Consider the following 20,091-nt stretch of genomic DNA (forward strand, 5'->3'; position numbering starts at 1 on the left):
TACCAACGTTTAAAGTCGTAACACTTGTGGAAATATCCAATATTTAATTTCAAATTCACAAGAAATGAATGACCAGAAGTGGACTTGAATGGTTATTGATCTCACCGCTTCAATTGTTGTATTAAATAATTAATATTGTACTCATATGTGAACATTGTAATTGGGTTTATCCTGTTTTTGTTCACATTTTCAAATTAATAAAACAAAATAAAATAAAAAGGATTTGTTAACCGTCACGCATTTTTTTGTATTCCACAGTTACCTTTGCTAACTTAAACTAACGAAACTGTCCGCTTGAAGTTAATTATCTTTCAGATTACGAACACAATAGGACTGACGTACTGTAATAACGATACATTACATCTTCGATGCGGTAATAAACATGTATAAGTCGTATATAATCACCAGAGCGTGACAAATGAAAAATAACAGTTTTAAATTATAAAATTCAAAGCATTTGATACATGACAGTAAAGCTTTTATTTCAGTGACGTCATCAAGTCTGACTCAAGGACGTGGGCCTGCATGTCATGAAACAGACTGACAGGGTAGACACGTTATTAAATGGAAACTATTTACTCCGGTATAAAAAGAATGATGCCGGGCCTCGAAAAATCTTCCGCTATCCGGAGCTAGAAATCTAATTGACAAGTCTTGTAATATTACTCTCAAGGCGATTTTCCCGGTAAAAGAGACAATATTTAAGTTGTATAAAAAAAGTTAATAATATGACATTTAGGCCTACATACGAAACAAATATACCGGTACATCAAGATTATTACAACATCCATGTACAGGTCAGATTGCCGTCGCTGAAACAGAGGTGTAGTCCAATAAGAACTAAGAATGTATATTATAAGTGTTACACCACTTTTTATGTGTCCATTGTTCTTATAAGGGCCAGTCCTATAAACAATTAACCTCAGATAAAAATATCAAACTAACTTTCAGTAACTACGAATTTTAGGTTGCATATATACTAATTTTAAGTTATATCGTCTTAATTCTAAGTTAACTGAAGGGTTCAAAGCCATAGTGGGCCAAGTGCCATTTATTAAAAACGGAGAAAGCAAGGTTTAAAGTTAACTGAATACCAAAATTTAATGAAGAGTGACATGTAATTCAGTTTTAAAGTGCATAATTTATATTACTTGCTATATGGTAATCACTTAATTTCAGCCCTTGTTTTCTTCGTTTTTAATATATGGCGCTTGGCCCAATATGGCTCTGAAACCTTCAAATATAACTGAAGAAATTTCTCATGTTAACCATATTAACTGAAGTTTACAAAAATATTTTCGATAGAAATAAAGAGAAAACATTCTCCTTATAAGCAGCCCAGGACACAGGGATCCAGGGCCTCTAACTAATTAACACAGTAATCGATAATTGAAATGGTGAGAATGACGTAGTCCTAAGCCACACATGCAAGATTTAGCAGGAGAGTGTAGTGAAAATACAGAGTCCAGTGCTCTTAGGTGCGGTGTCAAAATTTTGCTGCGTACACTTACGTCATTTATTGAGTAAATTTTATTTTCTAGTGGATTCTTCATAAGTATAAGAAATGAATTCGTACAAATAACTATTTTTATTAGAAGTGTGGCTTCGGAAAATGTCATTCTCACCCCTTCAATTTACCAAAAAACAAAGCTTACTTTTTCTTTATTTATTTAAAGTAGCTACTTTGACCTTAGAAAACAGACAAGCAGATTAGAAATGAGGGGGTCAGAAGTAAAGGGGTACAAGTGACATTTCTAAGAATATGAGTTAAGTGAATCCAGGACAAGCTATGGATATACAGGGTGTCAAAAAAAGAATCCAATATTTTAGGAGGTACTAGTACGCACCAAAACAAGAAAATACTGTCTAATAAACATGGGTCCTACAACACATACTTTCTGAGATCTGAACACTTGTTCATAGAAGGTGATCAATGTGACGTCCATTTATGGCAATGCATTCCTCTGCCCTTCGACGTAAGGAATCACGCAATCTTTGAAATTGACCTGGTTGTTCTTGATAACCAAAATTCTAGGGGATTTAGGTTTGGGGAACGAACACGCCAAGGTGTGGGGCCTCCGCGATCAATCCAACAGTCCTGAAATATCAGCGTCAGGTGTTGACGCACATTGCGGAGAAAATGTGTTGGTGTGCCATCATGCATGAACCACACTTGTAGTCTTTGCTGGCATGGCACATACTCCAACAAGTAGGCAATACATTAATAAGATAGTCCTGATAACGAGCCCCAGTTTATCTCTGTGGTAGCACGTATGGCTCTTAATCTATCGCCAAGAACGCCTGCCCATATGTTGATTGAGAATCGGTGCTGATGCCTTATTTCTTCTACTGCATGGGGATTTTTATTAGTCCACACATGCTGATTACGAAAATTCACAACACCATCTCTGCTGAACCCCGCTCATACCCGCAACGAAACTTTTGTTTTCAGTATTGCTTGTGACGTATCAGTATTCCATCAAGTACGGTATGATTATCTGGTAGTCTGTTGTATTGTATGGCAGAAAAATGCATTTCCATAAATGGACGTCACATTGAGCACCTCCTATGAACAAGTGTTCAGATCTCAGAAAGTATGTGTTGTAGGACCCATGTTTACTAGACATTTTTTCTTGTTTTAATAGACACTATCACCTCCTAAAATATTGAATACCTTTTTTTTAACATTCTATATATTTTAATCACATCATACACTAAAATTTAAATAAAATATTTCAAGGAATTTACGAAAGCTTAAATACTTTCAACCACATTTTGTCAAAAATGACTTAAGTACACTTATACTCTTTTGCTTCTGATCCCCTCAAATGAAACAGACAAGTACCAACTATACTCCTTTACACATTACAATTTATACATTTATAATTTTATTACAAGATCATACTGCTAAGAGACAAACTTTCTTTCTGCAAATGAACGGATGACCTCACTATAGTCCAGAGATTACATTATTTTCCCTGGCCGGGGCCCTACGTAGCTGCCAAGTTCGCTGCTGCTCACAAGTAAAATTGTGAGTAAAGTTTATTTTCACTGAATTTAGATAGATTTAAGTTAATTTTTATATCCCGATTGCGGTGAAATGGTGTTATAGTCTACACACTTAATGTATTTTCTAGGTAAAAGTTAAATTACAAATGCATGTGTTTATTTACAGATTATTCTGATATCACATCTGTTGATGATATTGAATTACGCCATGTTCCTCATGTTTTCCACGAACGGGAAACCCGTTCATTGAACTCGATGAGAAACAATTTAAAATTACATTTAGGTTAACAAAATTTGTAGTGGAAGAACTTGAAGAAAGGTTACCTCCTCAGTTACAACCACAAACAAAACAAAATCATGCTCTCAATGCAATATTCATTGTTATCCTCACATGAAGTGAGATGCATATTCAGGGGGCGGTGATGATTGTGTTTTGTCTCTCACTGGCGAAACATTTAAAAATCGAGTAGCTTTACACACGAATTTCTTTCATATTTCTTGATATTGCCACATATTTTATTGCAAATCTCATTTAGTACTAAACCTAGATTACATGTTCTATAATTGGAGACCTAACATTCAAAATGTGCTAAGTGCCAATTTTTCAAATTTCATTTTATTCAACCTAAGGGAGGAACATCCATATGAAAATATCATACTAAATTGTCTTTGTCGTAGGTCAACTGAAGGGTTCAGAGCCATAGTGGACCAAGCGCCATTTATTAAAAAAGGAGAAAGGAAGGGTTAAAGTTAAGTGAATACCATAATTTAATGAAGATTGGCATATCACTTAGTTTCATTGTTTATACTTTATATTACTTGCTATATGTTTCCACTGAATTATGGTAATAACTTCATTTTAACCCTTGTTTTCTACGGTTTTAGTAAATGGCGCTTGGCCCACTATGGTTCTGAACCCTTAAACTGTAAGTGACTCATTCGTGTGCCAAAGACGGTGCTGTAGGTATCTCAACATGCATTTCGCAGTGTTTTTTTTTCATAAATATCTCAAAAAGTTGTTTTCGGCACTTAGCACTTTTAGAATGTTAGGTCCTCAATTAATTTTATACAACATACGTAGAAATTAACCTCGAATTGTTTACTAACTTTCAGCTCAAAATAACCTATAGTTAGTGACTTTTATACAGCTGTGTCTAGGAGTTCCATGTGGTTTAGAATGATCAGTTCTTCGTCAGAGAGAAGCATGCGTTCCTTCGAGAATTCCTTGTTACTCACGAATCTGACATACTGCCTCCTATTGTTGATTGTCCTTGAAATACAGAAAATTCTAGATCGTCAAATGGTATCCTTCGAACTTAACGTAAGACGTAGCCTAACCTAATCACATATAAATGTGGTGTTTTTGCTTCATATTCGAATTACAGTACTTTTTTTCGCTACTGCACTATAAATTGGACAAATTCTTTAATTTCGAGAAACCTTTTTTTAACTTACGTTTCTTAAAGATCTTTTCATTTCTTTTTTAATAATATCTACTATCAAAATTTGTGTCCCTTTTTTTCAACATTCTATGTATCCAAGATTCAACTGGAAGTTCAATCGTTGTGAAATAACAGATTTTTCTTGAGGATGTGATGTGTCTTTTTGTGCGTCTGTAAATTTCGTTTTGTTCTAGAGCAGGGTTGCAGAACTGGGAAAGAGAGGGGTGGAAACCTGGGGAAAGAGTTCGTTCCCCCATCCACAAGACCGGAGCCTTCAATGACGTTTGTGTGACGTTTGGAAACACTGTTCTTGAGGGTTGAAGGAAAGAGATGAGTTACGTGTTCCGACTTATGACATGTGCTTCAATTGTAGCACAGTTTTGCATCCCTGTTCTAGAGACACACAAAAAAACATCCTCAACACATCCTCAACACTCAATTTCATTTCAGAACACACACCCCTTTCGATACAATCATGACAACACCCCACCAAAACAAGAAAACAAAAAACTCACTAGGATTCAGAGAATGATGCAAATAACATCGAAACTAGTCAATCAGTTAACATAACACCAAAAATGTATAATGTTAACACAGCGAAGTTGTTATCTATTTACTCAAATAACTTAACTGTTCATCAGCGATTCTATAAATTAATTATGATGTTAAACATACAGGAAAACCTAGTAAGAGATATCACTGTAAAGAAAAAGAAACAACATTTATGCAGATCTCTTTACGTTTACATCAACTACACATCTGAAAATGACGCACTATAACACTGATGCACGTAGATTTACTTTCTACCGCTGTATCTCCTAGTTACACTTTCAAAATTTGCACTCACACTAAAGCGATGCGATGTCACACACGTATTAGAAAAAATGTTAATATGTTAGATTAGTGGGCTGTTTACCAACTTCTTAAGCAGCAGTACCCAACAGATTATGAATGTTAAAACACCGTAAATTTAATAATTAAGTTACTAATCATTCAAACTGTTAACAGTGTTAAGTTCAGGGTCATCCAAAGCACTTTGGTTTCCTATGAATAATGAGAAAATATTAATTATATAAATTATAAATTATATTATAATTTGAAATAGAGCACAATAGGCATAAATTAATCTATCGGTTTCCCATGCACACGCCTCGACTTCAATTCCTGGACAATCTAAACTAAATCAATACAAGTACCTCAAGAATAATTTTAAGAATATACCCAGGATTCCAAAACCAGCAAAATTAGTAATGAATACAGATCAAGGAATAATGATCTGCTGTTAGTAATCCTGGAAGAAGTAATAGATTCGAATCATTAATCCAAAAACTATGATATATATTTCACAACAATTTTTTTTTATTAACATATAATAGAAGTGTAGTTACATGCTTGCCATTGATTTGAATTTCAAAGTATCAAATCTTACTGAAGCGACAGAATTTTAAGATACTGAAAAAAAAACTCCTCAGCATATAGGTTAGTTTTGTTAAGTACTTACAAAGCCTTGCAATATTTTTTAATCATTCATTTGGTATGTACTTATAGAGGATTTACGTGCAATAGAACATCAACTTACTGAAGTTGAACATAGGAAACTATCCTCTAACTGGGGGTTTATGTCCCCTAGTGAAATTGGTGCAGCGTTTTATTTTGCTTAACGTACGTTTCAAGTTTTCACCATACAATTCGCTCCAAATATATTGAATTCAGTCATTTGTAGTGAAATAAAATGATGCAGTGCTTTGATGTGTGGACAATTATCTGTTTAAATTTGTTGTACCGCATTTCACTAGAGGGATAAAATTACAAGTTATGGGCCAGGCCACTATATTGAATTTGCACTAACCTGATAATCTCTATCACGTGCTCTTCTCTTCAGACGACATTTTATGAACACCCTTTATATGATATTATTATTTTATAGAAAAAGTCTCCATTTACTCTATTTACGGAAGAGTTGAGATTATATTATTATATAATCAGAGGCGACATTTATGTCTTTGCTTGAAGGCTAGATTTATTTTAGAAAATACCTTATACGGTATATCATGTGGTGTACTCCCAGCCTATTCATTCTGAAATGAACTATTCTCCATACCGTAAGTTGAGGTAAATTGGACATTACAAGGATTTCAACCATGCTGTCAAATGCAGTGAAAATATTTTTAAAGTTCATTATTTTTTCTCCATTTCTTCAGTATATATTTTATTTTAAGTCATAAATGGGACAGATTTGATTTAATTTCATGGTGTTTGTGTAAAGGGGGTTCTACAAATGGAGTTTTTTCCCCAGGTGAATACACAAGTTAAATTCTACAAGTGGGTGTGCAAAAACAAAATAATACTTGCATTTGATGTGTTTCATTTGTGCAGAAAATTACTTGCAATAAGGGTTCGAAGTTTAATTTTCAATTACTTCGAAACTCATTTTTATTACTTATATCCCTTTACCTAAATACCATCGAATTTTGCTTCGTTTTACTGTCAAGTTTACCCCATTTTATAGTACCTTTACAGTTTCCACATATAGACTTAGTTTTTATGTCTTATCTATCTAAACTGTAAGTAATTTGCATGCACTTGCTGCTAATATGAAGTAGGTGGGAACAAAATGAACACACATAATTTCTTGTGAACAAATTTTAATTACTGTGAGCAAAAATAATTGCACTTCTATTTATACTGTAATAGGTAACAACCACTAATGTCGCAAAGGGTAACGTTTTAGTTTTCTTTGAGCACTTAGTAACCAGCTCGTCTTTCATTTCCAAACAGATATCAGGATAGAATATTTCAATATTAAAAGTGTAGCTCTCACACCTTATCCTTTAGTAACGGCACTCAATTACTAATTATTGTAATCTCTTCCCCTGGCCGCTCCCAAAATGACGCCTGTTATATCACTTTTGCATAGGATTTAAGTTATACATGGAGAAGTTTTCGATACGAAATGTAATTATGTAAGAACATATTTTGTGGACGAAACTGTTTTTGGAATATATAATTATATTTCCAGCTTATCTAATGCAATAGAAATATGAAAATAATTTTCATAGTCGATGTATAGAATAAATCGACCATTTGTGTTATTTTTCAATAAAGAGCCATTAATTTTAATACAAGGTTCTACTGCACTGTGCATCATTTCCAGTTGAATTGAGACGCAGATATTGAGTATATGAAGGAAATATTTGCATAATAGGCTAGACAAAATCACTGTTTATTTTATTAGACAGATGGCCAGTTTCTCCAAGTAATGTTTAATTTGGCTTAACAAATGTTAAATTAAAAGCTGGTTTATTTTTAACGTTTTGTTAATATGTTTTCCATTTCTTCAACATAATTTCGTTTAAAATAACCAACACTTAACTTTAACTGTCGTTAATACTATTATAACTACTCAACAGCAGTTGGTAATGATTTTGCACATGTAAGGCAATTTCTTATTAGCTGAAATTATTATTTAAATTCTGTACTGTAGAGTAAGTCATGAAACATGTATAATATCATAACCTGTTACAGTAGGCCATGATCCATATAGTACAGAAAGTTGATAAATTTAAGTTGTATTGACTAATATTGAATAATAATTGTAAGTAAGGTTATAGTTGTAATGCTAAATATGAATTTCTGTTCAGAAAAATTTCAACATTATGACCAAAAGGTGACAATAATTACAGGAATGTGTGTGTAGTCAACTGTACACAAAACTCCGAGGAGAATTCCGTATCATATAAAATTCTCTACTCACTCTCTCTGCTTCAGGTCTTCGTCTCAAAGAAGCGCTGAAACATTTTATTATTTAATCACTGCGTATTTTGAAGCATTGATACTAAACATTCCGTAAAGAGAGACATAACACATTATTTTCACAACTTTTGTCTGAACAGCTGTAGTGTCATCCGCCGTGTTTAACTGTTTGTTAAATGAGTTAACTGCTTGAAATCCTACATTTAAAGTTAACAAACAGTCAACAATCTGTTAAGCCAAACTAGTGTTGAAGACATGAAAAAACTGTATTTAGCAAACTATTGAGGGTTTAACAGTCGTTAAGTGTTCTAACAATACTTGGAGAAACCGGCCATGAGAGGCAGAGAACGCTGGTTCGAGTCCTCATGGGGAAGGGAATAAGTCATGAAATTTCCGCCAGTGCAACGTATGGGACCGGTGCCATCGAGCATCGTGATGAATTAGAGGAGCTACGTTAAGTAACTAAATCTGATTTCGAAAACCAGCTATAACGGCCGGAGGATCATTGTGCTAACCACAAGTTATCTCGTACTAGTTGGATGATCGTTCACGTGGACATGGGCCAGCAGTCGACTGGTCGATCTTGGCCGTTTATGGGCTGTCCCGCCTAGGATAATTATATTGAGAGTCCGAGAAAGATGGCACGCCGAAAACTATTTTTTTTGGAATAGAGAATGCTAATAACATGTAATTTCATGAAGTTCTCTAAACATAATTTTGCATCATTAGAAAAAGAATCGTAGCCTAAGTTTACTTCGTTTAATCAGAAAATAAAACATTTGTTACAATAGAAAATAGGTGTGAAATGAAAACAGAAGACGCTATTAAGCAAACTTTATATCAAGTAACGAGTCATAATTTTCCGGTGGGCGTGCAAAAAAGCTTAAGTCATTAATTTTTGTGATATAAGATTTTATTTTTATATTCCTTCATTAAACTCGTTTCCTAAAAGAGATCGTAAAATCAGTGACGTCAGTAATAAATAAAATCATGAAATAGGCGAAACACCTCATCTTTTCGATTTACAGCAGTTGTTTAAATCTGTGAAAGTTCCTCCTGTAAATTTTGCATAGAGTGACTTAAGCCCTTCTGCCCGCTCACCAGAGAATTAGAATGGGAGAAAAATGGCAGAGGGGAAGTGGAAGAGGGAGAAGGGTACGACAAGAATGCCCTTCATCACCTAACCTGTTCAAAATCTATTAGGAGGATATAGTGAAGAACTGTTTCCATGTTTTCAGAATGTGGGAGAGGTGATAGTAGGGGGCAGAAGAATAAAATGCGCAACACTTGCTTATGAAATAGCGTTGTTAACAGAAGAGGAGCCAGTACTAAGGAATATGCTTCTAGAGCTAAATGACAGTTGAGAGCAGTAATGGATGAAGATAAATGAAAATGAGGCGAAGACTATGGTTATCGAAAGTAGAAAAAAAGAAGGCAAATGTGAGAATTCTAAATGGAATAAGTGGACAGTTCCAAATGCTTGTGGTGTATTGTAAGTAGTAACATGAGCTGGTGCCATGCTGCTAGGAAGTCAAAAGGATAGCATTGGCAAACGAAGATATATAATAGAAAAAGGAGCATCTATCTTCTGCAGACCTCTGGAAAAATAACTACGGAAAAGACTACCAAAGTGCTTTTTGTGGAGTGTGGCACTGTATGGGGCAGAAGCATGGACATTACGACCAAGTGAAGAGGAACAACTAGACGCGTTTGAAATGTGGATATGGAGAAGAATGGAACGTATAAAAGGGGTAAACAGAATAAGAAATGAATCTATGCTCTAAAGAGTGGTTTAAGAAATAATAAGGCTGAAACTAGTCAGGAAGAGAAAAAGAAACTGGCTGCAGCACTGGCTAAGAAAAAAACTGCCTACTGAAAGGTACAATGAAAGGAGTGGTGAAAGGTAAAAGTTCGGATCAGATATCAGATGATAGACAACATTCAGTCCCATCAGATGCAAACAGAAAGGATACAGAAAAGATTTTTACCTTATTTATATCTTTAAAAACATCACGTGTTGCCTTATGTAAAGCAAATTTCATATAATCAATTACTTTTTCAATTTAATTATAAAACTTTAAAATCTAGACGATTAATAAATAGCCAAATTTTACTCTATAAGAGTGTTAACGGTATATTGAATAATTGTAATTTTCTTAAATTCCTTCAGTTCAATGTAAAAAGAACAGAATTACGACATTGGCAATCTTTCGTCATTCCAATTCCTAGAACTTTTTTTCTTCAAGAACTCTCCATTGTTTGTTATGTCTAATACTTACAACTCTCTGTCTTTAAACTGTGATTCTCAATTAGATTTCAGTTTAACAGTTAAAAAATTTCATACAATATTAAAAAGAATTGTATTTCCTTGGATATTTAAATTATGAATAAATGTATTATGTTATTTCACTCTAGTTTTGAAATAATTTTGCGTTTTTATATTGATATTTGGCACTATAATAACTGCTATATTATATTCTAGCATCTATTATGTATCTTTCTTTCGTTTGTGTTGTTTGTCATGTTTTTTCTTATTATGTATTTTGTACAGGTATCAATGTAAGCCACCTATAATTGGAAGCTTGCTTCTGTTGGTGGTGGATTTAAAATAAATAAATACAAATTAAAATAAATAAATTGAATTAAATTAAGATATATGGATTGCATGTGGAGACTAAGAGGTAGACGGAAAAAAAGAGAAGACTGGAGATTGCTGGGTTTGCAGTGAACGATCTGCCCTTGGGCAGGAAACTATGAATAAATAAATGAATGAATAAAAGGAGGAAATCAGTGAAGGGATGGGGAAAGTAACTTCGTGCCCAGGTAAGAAGTTGTGAGCTGAGTGAACTGCAGTTAGGCCGGTATGGCATAGTTGCGCCCCGAAGAAATCAGGTAGCAGAATGGACATGGCATAGTTGCGCCCCGAAGAAATCAGGTAGCAGAATGGACATGGCATAGTTGCGCCCCGAAGAAGTCATGTAACAGAATGGACATGGCATAGTTGCGCTCCGATGGGCATAGTACACACGAAAGTGATTGTCATAAAATAAATAAATTAGACCTACTTAAAAATATTATAGTGGTAGCTGCACTGAAATCAGGTAGCATATGATCAATTTTGCTATTTAAAATAACACCTTTTTTATCGATCACACACAATAAATGAACTGCAATTTTTGTTTGTACATCGATATCTTAACCCTACGGTACAGGGTTTCGCAAATCGAAACTTAGAAGCATTGTGAATTATTAACTCTTTACCCTTTTCACTAAACTTAACATTCATTTTAACCCTGCATTACTCAGGTGGGGTGTGGTAAACCCCGGTGCATATATTTCAACGAAAATCTAAGAGATGGAGCTAGTGTGTACTCTGTGCATCTGTATACCTTTCAGTCACATCCAGAAGAGTTCACTTAAGAAATTGTTTAAGTGAACTAAGAATAGTATATTTAATTGCGTTTATCTGATTTCTGAAACTTGCGGAAAAATATATTAGTTATTTAAAATGGGGTTTGTGAAACCCCACCTGAGCAATGGTGAGAATATTTATAACATGAGTAACGCAGGGTTAAATTAACCTCACTATACGCTACAAACGGTGTGAAAATCACTAATAAAATGTCAAGATTGCTAAGGCCCCATATCCCAACGACTCACTCATTTGAATATGTCAGCTAATAAAGTACTGCCAACTTCATGGTGTTCATATTAACAGTAAGATATCGATAATCACTGCATAAACGGTAGAAAAACAGTTAATAAAGCACTGCCAATCATGGTGTTCATTTTAACGCTATCGATAATGAATATTAAATCGAATAAGAAATCAATAAGATTGGTTGATTACGAGGCTCGAGTCCACACCTGTGGAGTAACGGTCAGCGCGTCTGGCCGCGAAACCAGGTGGCCCGGGTTCGAATCCCGTTCGGGGCAAGTTACTTGGTTGAGGTTTTTTCCGGGGTTTTCCCTTAACCCAATACGAGCAAATGCTGGGTAACTTTCGGTGCTGGACCTCGGACTCATTTCACCGGCATTATCACCTTCATTTCATTCAGACGCTAAATAACCTAGATGTTGATACAGCGTCGTAAAATAACCCAATAAAATAAAATGAAATAAAACGAGGCTCGAGTTCCCGTTATGTCTTTTTCTCTACCTATTCCATCGGGGCGCAACTATGCCATGCCCCTTTTCTCTACCTGATCGGAACGGGGCGCAACTATGCCCACAAAACAGGGACCCTTTTTATCTGCTGCATCTTACCTGACCGTGGGGCGCAACCATGCCCTGCCCAGTTAGGCCTGACGCAATGAGAGATGTTGCATGTTTTCTTTGGGTGCTCCCGTTTAACCCTGTTGAATTGTTCATTATCACTTATCCATGAGGAAGTATTCGGCCTTGTCTGTCAGGACAACATAACCTCCGGCAAGTAGCAGACCCATCATAACTCATCAAGTACTTGAACTGAATACAAATTAAGAAGGGAATGAAAATAAACTAACATGCTCTGTGCCGTGATTACTTGATGCTCTGACGTACAAGGAACATTGTTGATAGAGCATGTTAAAATACAATTTGGAGTTTTCATCAGGTGCTATGGAGAAGGGGAGAGGAGCGGACACATTGGCTTGTGTGTACCTTTATCGCAGCATGCACACTGTTCGTAATGCATAAAAAGAATTTTAATTAAGATATGGGTGGAAATAATTTGAGAATCACCTTCAGAGGTTTCACGTGTATATTTTTGAAAATTTTATCACACTGAACATTTACGAAAACTAAGCTAACTAGAGCGAAATAAATCAGTTCTGTTAATAATATATTCCGCAACAATGGAAAGTCATTGTTAGAAAAGCGAATTTTAACTACACTAATTTCTGTTGCAGCCATGATAAAAGTAACATTTTTGATTTCAAATTTGGGGATTTAACTCACTGAAAAACCTATAGGGGAGAGTTGGGTAGTATCGGACATCGGGTAATATCGGACAGTGCGTTTCTTTCATCTACCACCGGATGGTAGTACCTGAATGACAAGGTTACGTTTCTGTACGCGACATCACAGAACGTAACCATGTCATTCAGGTACTATCATCAGGTGGTAGAGGAAAGAAACTCACTGTCCGATATTACCCAACTCTCCCCTATAGTCAAATATATCATGTATCTAGCGTTTCAGTGCAAATAAAGATTATACTTAATAACAACAACAACAATGTATATATTTATTTATACTGGCGGAGTTAAGACCACAGGACCTTTTCTTACACTCAACAAAGTATACAAGCATTGAAATTTAACAAAAAGTTAATGAACGGAATACTAACATAGCCTATTACAAAAAATAATAACATAACAAAATCGACGCTAACCAATATGAAAATAATACCATAATAGAAAAAAGAAAAGAAAATACAGATCTAAAAATTGGAATATAATAAAAGCAACTCAGTACGAAGAGTTAACAGCGAAAACGTAAGGAAGAATAAAACAAATGAAATGGTATAAAGCAATAATAAAAAAAACAGTTAATGAACGGAATACTAACATAGCCTATTACAAAAAATAATAGCATAACAAAATCGACGCTAACCAATATGAAAATAATACCATAATAGAAAAAAGAAAAGAAAATACAGATCTAAAAATTGGAATATAATAAAAGCAACTCAGTACGAAGAGTTAACAGCGAAAACGTAAGGAAGAATAAAACAAATGAAATGTAATAAAGCAATAAAAAAGAAAAAAATCTGAAGTTTAAATCAAAATCCAAAATAAAAAGGCTATGATATTAAATTCCAACTGGTGATCAAGAGAACAAAAAAGGAAGAAAAGAATCATATATATATATATATATATATATATATATATATATATATATATATATATATAACAAAACTGTCGCAGAGAAAAGGGCTTATAATTGAAGAGAATCTGAATTGAAAAGTGCAATTTCAGTTTATTTCTTAAACTAGATAATGTCCGACAGTCTGTGACATGCTGTGGTAGAGAGTTCCAAAGATGAGCTGCAGAGACGGTGAAAGATGAAGAATAGAAGGATGTTCTGTGTTTAGGAATGGAGAGTGTTATACGGTGTTGTGAGCGAGTATCTATTTCGTGATATGAGGACAAATGTTGAAAACGAGAAGCTAAGTAGCTAGGGTTAGAGGGCTGAAGAATATTGAAGAGTAACGTGAGAGAGTGAACAATTCTTCGCTCTTTGAGACGGACTCAGGACCACATATTTAGTGAAGGTGAGATACGGTCAGATCTACGGATGTTGCAAATAAATCGAACACATGCATTATGAACACGCTGTAGTCTGTCTGTCAGTCTCGTGTTAAGGTCAGTGTAGAGTGTGTCACAGTAATCAAAATCAGGCATCAAGAGCGACTGTATTAAATTCTTCTTGAGAGCGAAAGGAAGGAAATTTCGGATTCTTTCTAGTGTGTGAATTTTCATAAAAATTATTTTACATATGTGTAATATATTCCGTAACAATAGAAAGTCATTGATAGAAAAGCGACTTTTTTAACTACACTAATTTCTGTTGCAACCATGATAAAAGTAACATTTTTAATTTCAAATTAAAGGATTTAACTCACTGAAGGACTTATAGCAAAATAGGCCTATCTCATGTGCCTAATGTTTCAGTGCAAAGAAGACTATTCTTATGTTTAGTGTTAAAAATTGTACAATTTATTATTAATATTCGGTTATTATTACAGAAATTTAAGATTATGTTCAGAGAAGTTGAAGCTCTAGAACAGGCATGCTGAGCGTGGGCATTTCTAGCCTTTAAACGAGGTGCAACAGTGACGCAGAATATATCTTAAGAGTGTGCCTGCATGTGATGCTGAGATTCTAAGTTACTGTTACACCTCGTTTTAAAAGCTAGAAATTTCCGCGCTGTAAATGCTTTCTCTAAAGTAATAAATAGTAGGTTTTCAGAATCGTAAAAATATATTGAGAAATGCGGAATTAGACGGGAAATGCTTTCGCGCAGCATATTTTACAGACGCCATTTTGAACATTTAATTACCGGTAACTGTAAATTATTTTAAATATTTGAATATTGTTTCTTAAAGTTGAGGTAGTGAATATTTATCACATCAATTCTGAGATTGATACACTTCCCGGATTCTAAGAAAAGATATTTCACTTTGTCCTTATTTATAGCCCTCAAAAGTGGATATCGCCCTTACGAAATATAAGTCAAATTTATTATAATTGTAAAAGAAATTATTTAGATACATTCATGGAAATACATATTATCTGCATTCTCTCTTATGCGACATTATTTTTCGTCATGCCACCTTTCTCTGTCTGTCTGTCGAAAAATAGAGATTTTGCTTAATAGGCGAGTACAGTGGAATCCTGTTTTTCCGCCTCAAACAGAATTGGGCACGATCCAAAAGACCGAAAATCCGGACAATCCGAAAAACTCACTGACATAGGTAAGTAAAACAGTTTACAAACACGTTATTGAAATTCACAATGTACTATTCAGTTAAATACAGTAAAAAACAAAAAATTTACATTTGTGTACAATGGATTGTAGCAAATACACGAGTATAAGTACGATTTCAATAGGGTACTGTACATTAATTCAATTACTTACTTAACTAAAGAAGTCTGTGAGTTTCTTTTCTTTGAGTATAGCCTGACGTTTGCACGCTGTGCGACAAAAAAGCTTTAGTGCATAATACTTCAAGAAAGATGTATTTGGGTGCTGAACGTGTCTATTTTTCATAGACAAGCATAATAACATAGCAAATTTATAGAATCAGTGGGGCTAAATCGGACATCCGGATTAACGGGACCCGGAAAAACGGGGTTCCACTGTATTTCTTTTATGTTCAGTATCTGCGACTCAGTTCAACAGGGAATAACGCTGGTGAAGAATATTATATTTTTACTAAAAATTAATGTGCATTTACTGAAAAATTAAAGGAAATGGCTGATTTACTGTAAATATATATTTTTATTACTTTTGCTAACAGCTTTGTCAAAAAACTATATTTTTGTCTAATTACACGTCGTTTTACCTCAAAGTCCTGTTTCTGTCTTCATTCAGTTTCGAATAATTGTTTATCATTCATTTTGTTCCCTTTCTACATTTTTTCTCTATTTCTCTTCTGAAAATTTATATTTATACCATATTTTAATTTCTCTCCTATTAGTCTCGTTTTCTTTTCAATTTCCTCACCTCCTGCAAATTCTCCTTTTCTATCAATTAGATCAGCCATGTAAACTGATGCCCATAGGCGCAAGCGCGCGCTTTAGAGCTCAGGAGAGCCTGAACGCTTTACAGCGGAAAGGAAAGAGATAGACAAGAGAGGTAGTATATGCCCTGTTGTTGTTATTATTATTATTATTATTATTATTATTATTAATCATTGTTAGTATTAATTATTAGTATTATTATTATTTGTATTTTTAATTAATAAGATTATTATTGTCATTATTGAGTGTAATTAGTTACCACTGCCACCGGGAATATACCCACTGCAGTGTGAATAAATACACATACACACATGCCGCTTGGTCGAGCTATATACAGAGTTGGCCAGCACTGATTCAATGGATAAAGGGAAGAGAACTTATTAAAACTGTATCCATATTAATTTTTAGATTTGTCTGACAAGTACAATTTCATTATAAGAATGTAAGTTTTAATTTTAATATTGATTTTTCACAAGTTTGCTTCTTTTATTTCAAAGGAGTATTTTCTCAACGTTTTTTTTTACAGAAAAATGAAATTTTCAGATGTTTATTTAGTAGCCTTACATGTGCTGAAAAAATGTTTTCGTAAATCTAATATATCGTAAACACGTATTACTGAACACAGTGTATTGAAAATTTTGAAAATATTCGCATGGAAAATGTTTCCAAGGAAATTAATTAACAAAGCAACTACTTTTACATCATATACAAAAAATATATGCCCATGTGTTGTAAAAAGTCAGTTCTATAGCGTCAGCAGATTCGAGAAAATAATGTAATATTCTAATTATAGGAAATTGCGCACCAATATCACCTTAAAAGCATAAAGCGATAAGAGTTTTGTTATGTAATATTAGTTACAATTAAAACATATACAGTACCTAGGTAACTTTGCTTTGTACTGTAATATTGTTTTGATTAGTTTATTGATCACTTTCGTGAGACTAAAAATACCGTCAATAACAATTCCAACTTATCATGTCATACTCAATCTCTTCCTTTGTGATATCACTTTCTTTATGAATGATGTGTTTCATTCATTCAGTACAGTATAGTACTTGTACTAGTATGCAATTTATGTGAATATTCCTTCTTAACTTTTTAATACGTTATTAAAATTTAAAACACAACTGCAATATTAAGAAATTTGATGTTAGTACTTTTGTTTTAGACAATGATAATAGCAAACAGAAAGAAGCCATATCAAAATAACGACATAAAATTTCACGTTCCGTTTGAAGTTTGTGACCACTATTTCTTAATCCAACAGTATTTTACAATTCATTTTGGTTTTCAAATAAATTTGAAAATAGATAAATCATATTGATTGAGCATTTAAAGTAAATTTATTATATTAATCCAACAGGCTGCTTATTCATATATATAATCCTTCCTCCTTCCACACCTAGCGCTTGATGCCCGCGCACTACGTCAAGGTTAGAAAAATGCGCTTGCTTTGACATCACTGAATTAGGTTATATTCCTTCTTAATTTCTCCCCTCTCTTTTCATGAATATTTTCCGTTACATTTCTTCAGTAATTATTCATCTTAGCATACATGTACACTTAGCGGCAAAAAGAATGGGCCGACTCTTGGTCGATAGAAATGCTAAGTTCTATCGCGCGGTTCACTCGTGTAAACGTAACCCAGTGCAAGGCATTGCTGTGGTGCCTCTTCATTGAAAGTCATCCGTCTATAATGTAATAAACCTTACGAGCAGTGTGTGGCCCAGCGGTAAAAAGTCTGATATCCGTGTCAGAGGTTGTGAGTTCGCTTCCTGGTACGGTACAATTATTTTTTTTTATTTTAACTTTTACTTAATTTATTAGTTTAAATGTGAAATGGCATTTGTTAACAAACTTCGTTATGCCTGCCTTGTAAAAATATTATTGCCCATCACCTGTGGGCTATTAATAGGTGAGACCTGGTCTGTATAAACAAATATACTTGTTTCACATCTTAAAAAAACGGACGCATATCAAACACAAATAAATAATTAAATTAACAGAAACAATTTGTTAATATATTAACAAAACAAGGCTGTGGTGGGGACTAGCATCTCGTCCACAAACCACCTGCGTCAACATCTGCCCTCATTCTGCGCGGCATGGAGTCCATGGAACAGGTCTAAATTCTTGGCCATCTTCTCCCTTGTATCTAGAACTCTGTCCCACAATTCCTCAGGTGTCCGAACGGGTGGTTGTTCTACCCAATTAGAGCGTAGGATCCTTTTGACTGCAGCCCACAAATTTTGAAACGGATTCACATCTGGTGAATTTGGAGGCCAGTCGACTGGGTCGACATCACGCCTCCTCGTAAACCATCTTTGAATCCGGTTGGCGGTGTGTATCGGATGATTATCCTGCTGGAAGAAAAGTGTTCCTTCTGGATATCGTTTTCGGGCGGAATGGATCATTACATTCGCAAAAATGTGTTCGTAGACTTCTGCCGTAAACAGACCGTGGATGCGTTCCAGAAGTCCTGCCCCATCGTATGACATCCACCCTCAACACGCGACCCTCACGCGAAGCGTATCGGTGGTCATTCATACAATAAACTAGAAGCAGTACTATCATTGCTATTGAGACAATTACCTCGTCGGAGAAAATGACATTTCTCCAATCGAAGTCCTGTCGGAGAGTAGCATACGCAGAATAACCTATGCGAACCAGGGCAATGAGTTATTGTTTCTCTGCCATCTTCAAGCGTAATGACGAGACAGAACGTTACATTAACAGATAGCAGTATTGCTTGAAAGAGAGAGGGAGGTTTATTATTTATTATTGTTTGGGCATATTCTAAGATATATCGCCACATAATTATAGCTTTGCGAGACACATATGCTGGCAAAATTGTAATAAAAAAAAGAAGATTGTGGGAGATTCGAATCTTGAGCTACTAGTACTAACTTGTTCAATATAACGATGCCGTAACAACTTACGCTACTGCAACTGTTTATATCAGTTCGGCATAATACATGGTTTTCCTGTTCATATTCGCTCCGGTCGATTTTGTATTTATCAATTTTATTATTATTTCACTCTTCAAGGGCCTTGATGTATCTAGAATCAACCCGCCATTCGATTTTATTACATATTTTAGCCTCTTAAACAAAATACAGCAAATTTAAATGGTTTAATTATGTGTTACCTAGTGAACTACGGCGTTGACGAGACGAGCATGCGCTATGTATGTCTCTGGAACTTAGAAATTGTCGGCCGGCTCATGCTTTTTGCCGCTAAGTGTACATATATTTTCTATTTTTTTTTTTCATTTCTATTATTCTTCTTTATGTTTCATTTAATAATAATAATAATAATAATAATAATAATAATAATAATAATAATAATAATAATAATAATCCGTGACATTAAGCAAACTACAAAACAAAAATTGGACTTAAATATAAAACTAAAGATTATATACAATGAAAAAAAAAAAGTAAAACCCGAATTTCTCCATACATTTTAACCAACTCACAACGTACTTTTAACACAACTCCATTGATCAACTCTCCTCGCAAGACCCCTATTAGACCCAAGTCCTAATAGCCCACTGTCGAACTCTCGCCCACATATCTCAGCAGAGGCTAGCTGTCCGAACATTTCAGTGTAACGTGTGGTAAGCATTTTGGTCAATTCGCAGCTGTTTTGTTACA

At 34.4% G+C, this 20,091-nt stretch overlaps 1 long non-coding RNA gene across 1 annotated transcript in view; it reads right to left on the reverse strand.

The window, feature by feature from the left end:
- Positions 1 to 925: 925 nt before the first annotated feature.
- Positions 926 to 20,091, reverse strand: part of LOC138708024 (uncharacterized) — a 508,774-nt gene continuing 489,608 nt past the window's right edge. Inside the window, exon 4 of the long non-coding RNA XR_011334538.1 lies at positions 926 to 4,279. This is a non-coding gene — a long non-coding RNA (uncharacterized lncRNA). The remainder of the gene's footprint in view (positions 4,280 to 20,091) is intronic.

The sequence above is a fragment of the Periplaneta americana genome, chromosome 10 (genome assembly GCF_040183065.1).
Source record: "Periplaneta americana isolate PAMFEO1 chromosome 10, P.americana_PAMFEO1_priV1, whole genome shotgun sequence".
NCBI lineage: Eukaryota > Metazoa > Arthropoda > Insecta > Blattodea > Blattidae > Periplaneta > Periplaneta americana.